Genomic DNA, 13,396 nt, shown 5'->3' with positions numbered 1-13,396 from the left:
TAACTGATCCACCCATTTAGGTTCGGGAACTAGATTACAGAGGGAACTACTGCGGTTTTTCTCCAGCTGTCCAATCACAGACCAAAAGTTTCTGGTATTACTTTCACTTAGTAACCGCAGCATGTGTTCTCCGTCTTGATGCATCCGAAGCATTCTTTGATTTTTGGACCCGTTTGTATAGGCGTGCCGTGCCTTTTTAACTTCTGACTTGTATTGACACATGCTGAGGTGTGAAGTTTTTAAGCTTCTGATTTTGAGTCTAAGGGCCCTCTTCCTATCTCGGGTTTCTTTGTCCAAACAATGTACATGGGTACATTGTTTACCTCTCCCGGGTTCACTTGGGGGAAGGACTGACCATATTGATTTGACAAAGTTTTCCGGACAACAGTAGTCTAATAAGGTGGCTTTGGGTATTTCTTTTAACCTATTATTGAATTTTTTCCCTTCTTGCCTATATTTAGCCAGACGGATTTTGCCTGAGTTGATGCCTATTATTTGTTGTGGATGGTGTCCTGCAGCTGATAATGACAGATCGGGAAAAAATAACTCTAAGCGTGAATGGTCGCTTATATCGTCCTGCTTAATAACACGGAAGGAATGCTGGGAAAAGAGGCCAGGGGAGACAAAGATGTAATCCAAGGTGGATGAGGACTGGCCGCGATGCCACGTGGCAGTGACATCTAAGTCTCCCTCTGATGACATGTTTAGCAGTTTCAACCCCCAGAAAATCAAGCCAGATTCATCCGTTCTTGGTTAACCTTTTCGGGGGTAGAGCTTCTCTACGGCCCTAGCTGTATGGATATGATATGATATGATATGTTTATTTATATAGCGCCTATACACAATGGGCCTAATTACGAAGTAGGTGGTAAGGGATTACCGGCACCGGTAAGGACACCGGTGCCGGTAATCCCTTACCACCCTATTCCGAGGTCCCTTAGCGGGTCCCTTCCTTAACGCCTGGTTTTACCAGGCGTTATGGATGGGACCCGTTAAGGGACTTCAGAGCTAATAACGGCACCGCAAATTGAGGTACCGTTATTAGCTCATCCCCATTCCCATTGAGCCCTAAGGGGGCTCGAATGGGAATGGAGAATGGTTCCCAGAATGGGGATTTACCGGGTCCGCCAAGGTTGGAATGACCCGGTAAGTCCCTATTTCGGGAACCCGACCCGGAATGCGGTAAGGGGGTAGCCATGGTGCTATCAGCACCATGGCTACCTCCTACCTCGTAATGAGACCCAGTGTGTTTCAAAGCACTTCAAGGCAAGGGAGGGAACAAGGGAAAATACAATGACATTCTTACAGGCCATGAACAGTAAGGATGTGAAATGAACTATCGTACTCGGCCTGACGACATTTCAGTGCAAGAGCTAAGACATAGGGCCTCATTACACGGTAGGCGGTAAGGGTTTACCGGTACCGGTATTTTACCGGTACCGGTAAATCCTTACCGCCTTACTACGAGGTCCCTTTGCGGGTTGGGGAATGTAACGCCTGCTTTTTGCAGGCGTTAAAAACCAACCCGCAAAGGGACCGGTGGAGCTAATTACGGTACCGCAATTTGCGGTACCGTAATTAGCGCCTTCCCCATTCCCATAGAGCCCTATGGGGCAAAAATGGGAATGGGGAAGGGCAATGGTGGAAGGGGGAATTACCGCCCCGCCAACCTTGGAATGGGGCGGTAATTCCCCTTTCCTCCAAGGCGGTACCGGTAAATTACCGGCATGAAGCATGGCGCTAATAGCGCCATGGTTTACCGCCTAACGTGTAATGAGGCCCATAGATAAGGAAGGGAGGGGGAGAGTGGGAAGGAAATGGAAACAGACAGGTGACTACCATACTAGGCCTGACGACATTTCTGGTAGAGCCGAAGAAAAACAAAAGGTGAGGGAGTGGGGTTCAGAAAGGTAGGGGAGGAACAAAACAAGCGACTATCATACTAGGCCTGACGACATTTCTGGTAGAGCTGGAGAAAAACAAAAGGTGAGGGAGAGGGGTGCAGAAAGGTAGGGGAGGAACAAAACAAGCGACTATCATACTAGGCCTGACGACATTTCAGATAGTGCTGGAGGGGGCATGGGGAGGAAAAAACCAGTAAGGGGAGGTGGGAGGAGACAGATGAGGTTGTTATCATACTAGGTCCAGGGACAATTCTGATAGAGTAAGTGCATAGAAGAAAATAAGGGGAGGAGATAGGAAAAGGGAGAAGGGAAAGGAGGAGAGAACAGAGAGTTAGCAGTCAAAAGAGTGGAGAAGCAAAAGCTGGAGAGTGAATACAATTGCAGAAGTCAGTAGTAACACATAATGTCGCAAGCCAGGATACAAGATGAAGATGGGAACAGCATGATTCAGGCCACCATGAGTACAAGATGCAAAGGAAGTCCAGCATGAGAGTTGAGAAAGGGTGACGCACCGTGAATGAATGAAGTCCACAAAAGTCAAATCCTGCATTGGCCACAAGATAGTGCTGGTGAAACCAGAATGTATCAGGAAACAATCAGTGTTAAAGTCTCCTGCAAGGATTATGTTGGCATCAGCATGGTCCAGCTTAATTAGTTCCAGTAGTGAGGACAGAATTGCCAAAAAGGGCAGAGGTTCGGAGCGGGCGGGGTTCCAGTAGATATTAGTAGTAATTAGAGCTGGGTCTGGCATGACACAATTTAGATGGTCTTTACATGTCTGGATTCCTGTTGCGTTATTAAAGATGGGGACTATAATGAGAGATTTTTGAAGGCCATCAATAAGCCCCCTGATGGTCTGCCCATCGCTTTTTGTGTTGTGGGAAGGCAGAATGATGTATAGCCCTCAATTTCCACAGGATTGACCAATCACGTTTCCTGAAACAGGATTCTATCATTTAACGTAAACAGACTCTCTCTCATGGATCTAGATTTAAAGATACTGGGACACCGCATGTTCCAACTTGCCACTCTAATTGTGTTCTTACTAAAGTGACTGTACTCCCACCCCCAGCTTCTGAAAAACTTGGGAAAATAGTTCTGGAAGAAGTGCCAAGGTGTTTTCTTGAACAGGTCCTCCAACAGCAGACTTCCTGATGTCTGAGCCAGTTCTCTCCGAATTCAGTCTTTCCCCTGGACAGTGTACTTCCAACCTCCCTCAATTTTGAGGCTTGCTTACTTTGGTCTCCACTGGGATGTCAGAAAAGACTTTTAGACCATATTTCTCAAGATTTTCTGATGCATTCAGGATGGCCATCCTCGCTTTCCTTGATGTAACGCAAACCTCTGCCAGAAGATAATTGCCAGCGTGTGGAAATTTCACTACCTCTATATCTTCTGATGCTATGAAATAAAGGCTTGGCACTTTTTTGAGCAGTGTCAGGATCACATTTCGGATAAGAGATTTGTGATTAGCAGTATTCACCAATAGGTGCAGCCAAACCTTTGGAATGGCAAAGTCCGAAATGGTCTCCTCACCCATTGCTACCGCACTAGTGATCTCCTCCCGGGTGGGTTCACCAGTGCTGTTTTGCTGAGATCCTTCCTTTAGCTCCATTGATTTCCCAACTCCATTCCAGATTTTCAGGATATCGAGGGGTATTCCATGAATGGAATCTTGCCCCACCCATGCCCTACTTGCGGCGTGCACAGCTTGTGATTTTTGGGATTGTTTTTATAAAAATAGGAGCCAATTTAGGGTCTTTTTTCACAATAGCACTTTGAGGTGCCTCCTTGAAAATATTCTGCTTTAGGGCAGACTGACTTTTCTGAAGGAATATTGGAGCCCATCAAATGCTTTCTGTTGCCTTGCCTTTTTGAGACTTTGCTTTTACTTGTCCTTGTTGAATTGCCTCTGGCACTTTTAAGGAGGTCTTGATAGACTGGCTACCCCCATCGCCTGAATCATTTGACAACTTCACATAGGGGTCATTCTGAAGGCCAACGCTCACGTTTATGATCTCTGGGACTTCTTCCAGTTCATAGAATTTCGCAGAAAAGTGTCGCAAGCGGCTGGCGCAGAGTGTCCGCGTGCGATTGTCTGCGCCAGGCACGTGCGCTAAAACCGATTTCCGCGCACAGCGTATTCATGGATTTTAGGCTCCCAAACCAGCCGTGGCGCAGAGTATCGCAGCGACCCTGCAGCAGCGCCAGTAACGCCCCCAAGAAAGCCCTCGCGCAAGGAAAAGCCATCAAAATCGCTAAATCATTGCAAAGGGCTGCGCTAACCCTGGACCAGTTTACAGGGCTGCCAAACAAGGAACGCAAAGCGGGTAACGTGCATATCAGGGGTACGCGTGAAGTTATACACGCGATTAGCCAGGGTACGTGTATTTCAGGGGTGCGCGGGAAGTTCCACACGCGAATAGCCTGGGCGCGTGTATTTCAGGGGTGCGCGGGAAGTTTTACACGCGATTTCAGCAGGGTACGTGTATTTCAGGGGTGCGCGGGAAGTTCCACATGCGAATAGCCTGGGCGCGTGTATTTCAGGGGTGCGCGGGAAGTTTTACACGCGATTTCAGCAGGGTACGTGTATTTCAGGGGTGCGCGGGAAGTTCCACACGCGAATAGCCGGGGCGCGTGTATTTCAGGGGTGCGCGGGAAGTTCCACACGCGAATAGCCTGGGCGCGTGTATTTCAGGGGTGCGCGGGAAGTTCCACACGCGAATAGCCTGGGCGCGTGTATTTCAGGGGTGCGCGGGAAGTTCCACACGCGATTAGGCTGGGTGGGTCCTCACAGGTGTTCCCTGTACACCCTCGACGGCCCCTGCAGGCAGCCCACAAAACAGGGGACTACCCTGCACACCTGCTCATGTCCCCCTGCACCCCCACCCCCCAGCAGTGCAGGGGCAGCCTCCACCAGGCATCCACCCATGTCTCCCACCACCACTACCCCCCAGCAGTGCAGGGGCACCCTCCACCAGGCCCCCACTCATGTCTCCCACCACCCCCACCCCCCAGCATCCAGGGGCACTCTCCACCAGGCCCCCACTCATGTCTCCCACCACCCCCACCCCCCAGCAGTGCAGGGGCAGCCCCCACCAGGCCCCCACTCATGTCTCCCACCACCCCCACCCCCCCAGCCACCAGGGACACCCTCCACCAGGCCCCCACTCATGTCTCCCACCACCCCCACCCCCCAGCAGTGCAGGGGCAGCCCCCACCAGGCCCCCACTCATGTCTCCCACCACCCCCACCCTCCAGTCACCAGGGGCACCCTCCACCAGGCCCCCACTCATGTCTCCCAGCGTGCTACGTGTATTTCAGGGGTGCGCGGGAAGTTCCACACGCGAATAGCCTGGGCGCATGTATTTCAGGGGTGCGCGGGAAGTTCCACACGCGACTAGCCGGGGCGCGTGTATTACAGGGGTGCGCGGGAAGTTTTACACGCGATTTCAGCAGGGTACGTCTATTTCAGGGGTGCGCGGGAAGTTCCACACGCGAATAGCCTGGGCGCGTGTATTTCAGGGGTGCGCGGGAAGTTTTACACGTGATTTCAGCAGGGTACGTGTATTTCAGGGGTGTGCGGGAAGTTCCACACGCGAATAGCCGGGGCGCGTGTATTTCAGGGGTGCGCGGGAAGTTCCACACGCGAATAGCCTGGGCGCGTGTATTTCAGGGGTGTGCGGGAAGTTCCACACGCGAATAGCCGGGGCGCGTGTATTTCAGGGGTGCGCGGGAAGTTCCACACGCGATTAAGCTGGGTGGGTCCTCACAGGTGTTCCCTGTACACCCTCGACGGCCCCTGCAGGCAGCCCACAAAACAGGGGACTACCCTGCACACCTGCTCATGTCCCCCTGCACCCCCACCCCCCAGCAGTGCAGGGGCAGCCTCCACCAGGCCCCCACCCATGTCTCCCACCACCCCCACCCCCCAGCCACCAGGGGCACCCTCCACCAGGCCCCCACTCATGTCTCCCACCACCCCCACCCCCCAGCAGTGCAGGAGCAGCCTCCACCAGGCCCCCACTCATGTCTACCACCACCCCCACCCCCCAGCAGTGCAGGGGCACCCTCCACCAGGCCCCCACTCATGTCTACCACCACCCCCACCCCCCAGCAGTGCAGGGGCAGCAGGCAGTCAGGCAGCAGCAGATGGCAGGTGGGAGCGTGCTCGGGGCTCAAGGGGGCAGTAGTTCGGCCTTCCGGGCAGGAGCATGGTATTCCGTGTGCTTACATGTGGCCAGCTTGGTACGGAGTGATTTGGCACGTGAAAATCCTGCACGTCAGCGTGAAAACCGAGGAAAGGCCCTTAGCGCGTAAGCGCGTCAGCACGCATACGCGATTCTATTGGACCAAAGGCCCTCAGCGCGTAAGCGCGTCTGTGACGTGACCCGCACGGGTGTTTCCCACACAGCACGTGATGACAGAGCACACGTGGAAAGACTGCACGTCAGAGTGTAATCGCGTGTGATTGGTGGAAATGGCCCTACACGCAGAAGTGACAAAGCGTGTAATTGGTGGAAATGGCCCTAGCGCGTACACGCCACGTAAGTGACGCTGGACGTGTGGGCCTGTATAAAAGGTACGCGTAGAACACCATTTCCTTGTACGTGCTTTTCGTGGAGAGCGAGTGAGTGAATTCTGTACTTCTTGTCGTTTCACACGCGATTTACTTCACGGCGTTTCAAGTTCGTATTCCCTGTTACCTCTGACAGCTTTTTCTCTTTTTTCTCTTTTACTGGTTTACCTGGGCCTGTTCCCTCAAACAGTGTTCCCTTCTACTGTTGTCCTGTCTCCTCAGACAGTGTACAAATCTTCTTTTGGCGGGGGTGTTGCCAACCAAATGCGCTCCTTTTTCACGCTCTTTTACCTGGCAGACGGTGAGTCACGCACGTATCTAACATCTGTGCTTGCCCCGTGTGTAGCCTACCCCTTCAGAGGTCATTCTAGGCTGCGTGTGACACGCATACGTTCATTCTTGTGTTACTGGGTGCCACAGCGTAGTGCAGGTTTTTCTTTCTGCACACGTGGTCTAGGAGGGGTTGCGTGCACGTCATCTCCCTTTTTTGGGGCTCCTGTGTGTAGCGTGACCCGTCATCTTTCCCCAGGGGTTACAATCAGCCTTGCAAGAGCACTAGGGTACAATTACCATCTGGTACCCAACCCCTTTGACCCCCAATTGCCCAGGACAATATTTTACAGCCCCTCCCATACGCACATTAACATCAGTGCCATGGCTGGGAGGCGAGGATTCCGTAAGGGTGGCAAAGGTGGAAGAGCCACAAGTGGTGGCCGTGGTGGATCCGGTAGGGGACGTGGTCGTTACCTGCAGGGTGAGCCTGTCCCCCCATGTGTGGAGGACCAGTCAAGGGCACCCATAATCCCCCCCCCCCCTCCTGTTGAGGCTGATGTGGCTGACACCATCCATGCTCAGCCCTTGTTGGACCAGCCCATTGTGGCACCAGACCTGGCTGACTCCATGGCTGACTTCCAGGTCAGCAGGCCTATGACACGTGCGCTGGTGCACGTTGATGTCACCATGCCACGTGCATCTGGGGCAGCAAGGTCATCTGCTGCACCAAGTAGGCAGGGCGGAGAGGCTGCAGGGGCAGCTGCGGCTCCATCCACCCCAGCCCTCACACACCCAGCCCAGACAGTGTCGGTCCTAGTCCATGCTGCTGACATTCCCCCTGACACCATCACACTAGAGCCAATGCCTGCACCAACTCCCATGCTGAGTGTGCAATCCCACACTCCTGATACAGAGTCCACCAGGGCTCCTGCCCCTAGTGCCCAGAGCGGCGCAGGACACTCAGGATCACCACCACCTTCCAAGCGGAAGAGGAAGAGTGCTCGTCCGGCACAGGCTGATGCCCCAGACACGGCTACACAGTCCGGCCCATCCAGGAAGCCCAGCTTCACGGATGACGAACTGAATGCACTTGTCGAGTATGTGTCCGCACATGACAACGAGATGGTCATTGTTGCAGGATCCAAGACCACACCTGCACAACGCCAGGCACACTGTCAGACCGTTGCGGACATCGTAAGTGCCCTTGGAATCGTGAGGCGCACAGCCAATGATTGCTATAAGCGCTGGAATGACCTAAAGAGCAGGGCAAAGAGTAATCTGGCCTCAAGTCATGCCGCAACTCTAGTGACTGGAGGTGGGTCTCCAGTAGTAGACATGGAACTCACTCCACATGAGTCAGTCGCTGGGACCTACGTCACGGAGGAACAGATCCAAGGCGTGGGAGATCTGGCTGATTACGAGGCATTGTCCGGTGAGTGCACATGCATGTGTGTGTCATCCATGTGCATGGTGTGTGTGAGGGCTTCTGTTTGTGTGACAGGTGAGAGTGTGTGCGCCTGAGTCGTATGGGTCAGCCATGTGCTTCATGCAATACATCGTGCGCAGCTGCATTTGGCCATAGCAGTATCCCTTCTGCCAACAGTAGACATCTAGCCCAACTGCACGCCAGTTGCCCTTGAAGTGTCACCTTGCCACAACATTGTTGCTTGATTTTTCACTGTTCATTTAGTCAGATTGTTTGCATTCCACCACTATTACTAGGCATGTCGCAGTCCTCTAGTCACATGTCTGACATGGCTATGGTAAAGTGGAGTGACTTTGTTACCTGGATATCATTTGTACAAACATGTCCCTGTGCAATTGCACCATTTCGGACTGGCAGCTCCAGGTGAAGAATCTGACCTGTTTGAATTAGAAAAGCTATTACATGCGGGAACTGGACTGAATGAATAGGTGCTGCCCTCCTCTCCATCTTCACTCAATAGCAATGGTACATGCCATCTGTGTGATGGCATGTGTGTTTCACCTGCCAATCACAGGCCAATGTGTGATGCCACTGCCAGGCAGCATGCAGAAAATGTGTTCATCTTCCATCTTGGTGTCATCAGTGTATGCCATATGCCTGCCCTTCATACGCAGTGAGGGTGCATGCATGGGAGGGTTTTAGTCATGTGGGACATGTGTCAAACAAGTACTGGTTCTCTTGCTTCTCAGCCCTCATTGTGTGCCATGGTGCTAATGCCTGTTTCCATTTCTTTGTTTTAATGTCTTTGCAGGGGAAGACGCACCTGATACTGCTGGGGTTGTGGAGATGGTGCAGACCCAGGAGGGGTCCGAGGGCCGACCAACCACCAGTGAGGGACGTGGTGTGGTGGTGGGTGAGAACCCACAAGTGCTGCAGGTCCTGCTCTCAAGGGGTGTCTCTGGCTGCACCTCCCCCGAGCTGTACTCAGGTGTTGATTCGGATGAGACCTACGTGCTGTCGCAGGTGAGTGTTCCAGGGAGGGATTCTGTTCTGTCTCACCCACCTGCACCAGGGTCAGAACCCTCAATGGGGATGTCAGTGTTGGCAGCTACGCCTTTGGTGGTTACGGATGCAGGGTCACACTCCGCGACATCTGATCCTGTTCCTGGGCCAGAAGATCAGAGGGGGAATGCAGTCCTGCAGCCTCAGGCAGTGCCGGCACAGCAAGGCGCAGTTCGCCTTGCCCCAGACAGGTGTGGTGCCTGCTGACATGGTGGCCGTACGCCACCTGGCAATACCGCATGGGAGCAATCCATTTACGGTATGGCAACCCAACAGGCAGCATCATCCGAGATGATGGCTCAGGCCATGGATAGGGTGGCCACTTCCATTGTCCCCCCTGAAAGGCTGATGGAGCGACTAGAGCAGGCAACCGACTCCATCTGCCAGTCACACAGGGAGGACATGTTGGGGTCCAACAGGGACAGGCGGGCGGCACTGGCGACTCTGCTGGAGGCCATCTCCATTGAGTCCCAGGGCCACAGGGAAGCCCTGAGGCAGGAGCTCCTTCACCTCAGGACGACTCTTGTTGAGCTTGAGGCTTCAACACACCAAAGGACAGAACAGCAGCTGGAGCGTCTCACCCGTACGCTCTCAGCTGAGATGCAGGCAACGAGGGCGGAGGTCTGGGCATCCCGTGAGTTGTTGCATGGGGACCTCCGCACACTCATCCTCCAGAACCAGACCTACCACACCCGCATGCTTGCAGCCATGGAGGAGCAGACTAGGGCCTTGCGTGGGCTGCCTCCCATAGTGCAACCACCTCCGGATGCAGCTGCACAGGGTGATAATAGCGACAGCAGTGATACTCCCACAATAGGGTTGCCGTGTGGGCCATGAGTCCATGGAGGTGTTTTTTTTTCCCAGGATCCACGCAGGTGGGTTCTGGTGTGCATCCTGTCCTCGGACCTCCTGGGTGGCCTCCCCAACCCCCCCGGGCCCTTCAATGGCCATTTTTTATTTTTTTTTATTTTTATTTTTATTTTTATTTATTTTATTCCTTATTTTTTTGGGACGATTTGTTGGCTTCCGTGGTTCCTGTGGGCATACGCTGCATTGTGGCTGGGCACATGCAGGCTTGTAATGTATTTGGTTCAGATGCTTGGGTTTGAGTCACACACACACCTCCTGCTTCCCGTTTCCATGGGCTTGCAAAGGGTGTGCCCAAGTGACAGTGAATTACACAGTGACGTTGGACTCCCATGAGCTGTGTGGGCAGTCTGTAGTCAATACTGTGTATACATTCCTAGTGCATATTGCTGTTGTGTTGTACACTGCATGTTGCATTGATGTGTAACTCATCTTCTGTGTCTACCTCCCAATTTGCAGGTCCCTTCCTCATGTCTACACAAGGACCTCTAGTCTGGAGATGTGGTCCATGTTGGCAGCAGTGCACCTACAACTCTACATGCGCCAACACTGCACAGTTGGTAGTGGTGGGAGTGCAGGCATTTCCAGGTGGTGAGACTACTAATATTTAACATTAGTGATGTCATGTTAATGGTAGTACGTGTTCAAGTTTGTTGTTGGTCCGGCATTACTGTGAGCATTTCAGGTGTTGCAAGTATCTAATAGGGACACTGTACATTGTGACACTAGTGTCATGTTGTGTGGATTACTTTGTTTACCTGCAAATAGCATGACATGGCACGGTGTGTGGTGTGGCGGTGCTGGGGTTGGGTTGACTGACATGGCACTGTCCTCTTGTTGCATTTTGCAAGTGGGTATTCATTTTAGCTGCTTGAATGTGCAACTTCACAAAACTGCATTGGTGGTGTCTGTGTGGGTAGGGATGCACACATTGTGACACTTCCAGGTGAACAATCTCAGGCTGATATGGTTTTCACGGTTCTTTCTCCAGACATTCAGGGTCAGTGTCAGGTTGAGTCATCATTGATTGTCAGATGGAATGTGGCAGGGCAGTGTGCACTCCACAGGGGTGTGATTTCTATGTGAAGTAATTAGCCACTAGCTGTGTACGGGCTGCCTCCCCCGTGCCCTTTCCCCTCCCATGCGCAGCGGCTGTGCATGTGGTTGGGGATGGGGGGGCACCACCATGTCCACGGCCAGGCCCCGGTGTGTTGCAACGTTGTGCAGGACACATGCTGCCACTATGATCCTGCACACTACTGGGGGAGCGTACAACAGCTGCCCGCCAAAACGGTCAAGGGAGCAAAAGCGTGACTTCAGCACTCCGAATGTGCGCTCCACTATGCCCCGGGTTGTAATGTGGCCTGCGTTATATCTTACCTGGGGTGGCGTGGTGGGGTTCCGAATTGGCGTCATCATGTGGGGGCTGAGAGGGTAGGCACTGTCCCCTGTGGAGGTGGTGATTGGTATCATTGGTGGGGTTGTGACCTTGCTCAGTATCTGACATGCATGCATGTGCAGTGGCATTCATACTCACCAAGCAGCCATGTATCGCCATGCCGCCCAGCTTCTAGGTCCCGGCTTAGGGTGGACATTCGGTAAATGAAGCTGTCGTGGGTGGACCCGGGATAGTTGGCATATACTGAAGTGATGATTCCCTTGGCATTACATACTACCTGCACGTTGATGGAATGCCAGTGCTTGCGGTTCCTATAGATGTGCTCAGATGCCCTGGGGGGACGTAGAGCCACATGGGTGCAGTCGATGGCACCTAGCACTTTGGGGAATCGTGCCACAGCATAGAAATCCAGGGCGGCAGCATGCCTTTCTGCAGGGGTTCTGGGCAGGTATATGTGCCTGCGGACTGATGGGCGTGCAGTGATGATGTTCAAGACCTGGTGTGGGCAGCGTGACTGGGTGGCCTGTGATACACCACCCACAATGGCACTTGTCCGCTGAAATGATCCAGTGGCTAAGAAGTGCAGTACATTGAGGACCTTCTCCAGGGGGCTGAGTGCTTGGGAGCACAGGGTGGGTGATGTGAGGTCATCCTCCCACTCACTCACCAGGTCCAGTATGATGTGTGGTGGAAACCTGTACCTCCCATGCAGCTGGTCATCAGGCATCCCGAAAAGGCTGGTTCTGGGTGTGAATATTCTGGCCCTGACTATCCTCCTCCTCCTCCTCCTTTGGTAGGCCACGCCCACTGCTGCTAGGAACGGTATGTTCATCCTGGGTCTGAGCTTGTTATTTTTTTAGCGCGCAAATTAATGCGTCGCGCGTGTTGTAGGCGAGCACACCGGGATACAGGTGCGCTGACGTACTTGCGTGTGTAAGTGTCCGCGCACACCTGATATACACGTACATAGGACAATCGCGTGTACGCGCACTTTTGTCTAATTACACGCGATGACACCCTTACGTGCTGTCCAATTACATGCAATGAGACTCTGCCGTGCTGTCCAATTACACGCGATGACACTCTGACGTGCAGTCTTTCCACGTGTGCTCTGTCATCATGTGCTGTGTGGGAAACACCCGTGCGGGTCACGTCACAGACGCGCTTACGCGCTGAGGGCCTTTGGTCCAATAGATTCGCGTATGCGTGCTGACGCACTTACGCGTTAAGGGCCTTTCCTCGGTTTTCACGCTGACGTGCAGGATTTTCACATGACAAATCACTCCGTACCAAGCTGGCCACGCGTAAGCACACGGAAGACCACGCTCCTGCCCAGAAGGCCGGACTACTGCCCCCCAGAGCCCCGAGCACGCTCCCACCTGCCATCTGCTGCTGCCTGACTGCCTGCTGCCCACGTGCACTGCCATTTGCTGCCTGCACATCAGCCAGGGGTGCTGTTGCTGTGACCACCCCTGCTGGAACCGAAGACTCCCGACTGGAATTCCATCGCTCCACAGCCCAGCCCCAGGACCCAGTTGCCCACCCACTCCTGCCTCTGGGGTTGTCATGTCGGGGCAAACACCATCTGTGACCACTGACAACCCCCGGCCAGAGAGGCAGAGGGGCACCAGCTTCAGTGCCACCGAAGTTGGTGTCCTGGTGGAGCAAGTCCTGGGGCAGTATGATGCCCTCTTCGGAAGTTCCCGAAGGGTGCAACAGTGATGCAACATGGATGCATGTGACAGCGGTATGTGGAAGCCTGATTGGCAGATGTGACATGGATGCCCGTCTGAACAGTGCAACACTTGGCAGAGGTGTAGACATGCATGCAAGTGTGGTGCTGTGTGTACATGTGTGGTGCACTTCCTGTGTTGCATGTGATGTCT

The sequence above is a fragment of the Ambystoma mexicanum genome, chromosome 3q, assembly GCF_040938575.1.
Source record: "Ambystoma mexicanum isolate Mex_15411 chromosome 3q, UKY_AmexF1_1, whole genome shotgun sequence".
Classification (NCBI taxonomy): domain Eukaryota; kingdom Metazoa; phylum Chordata; class Amphibia; order Caudata; family Ambystomatidae; genus Ambystoma; species Ambystoma mexicanum.
The sequence above is the reverse complement of the archived record's forward strand: the minus strand, read 5'-3'. Positions refer to the sequence as shown.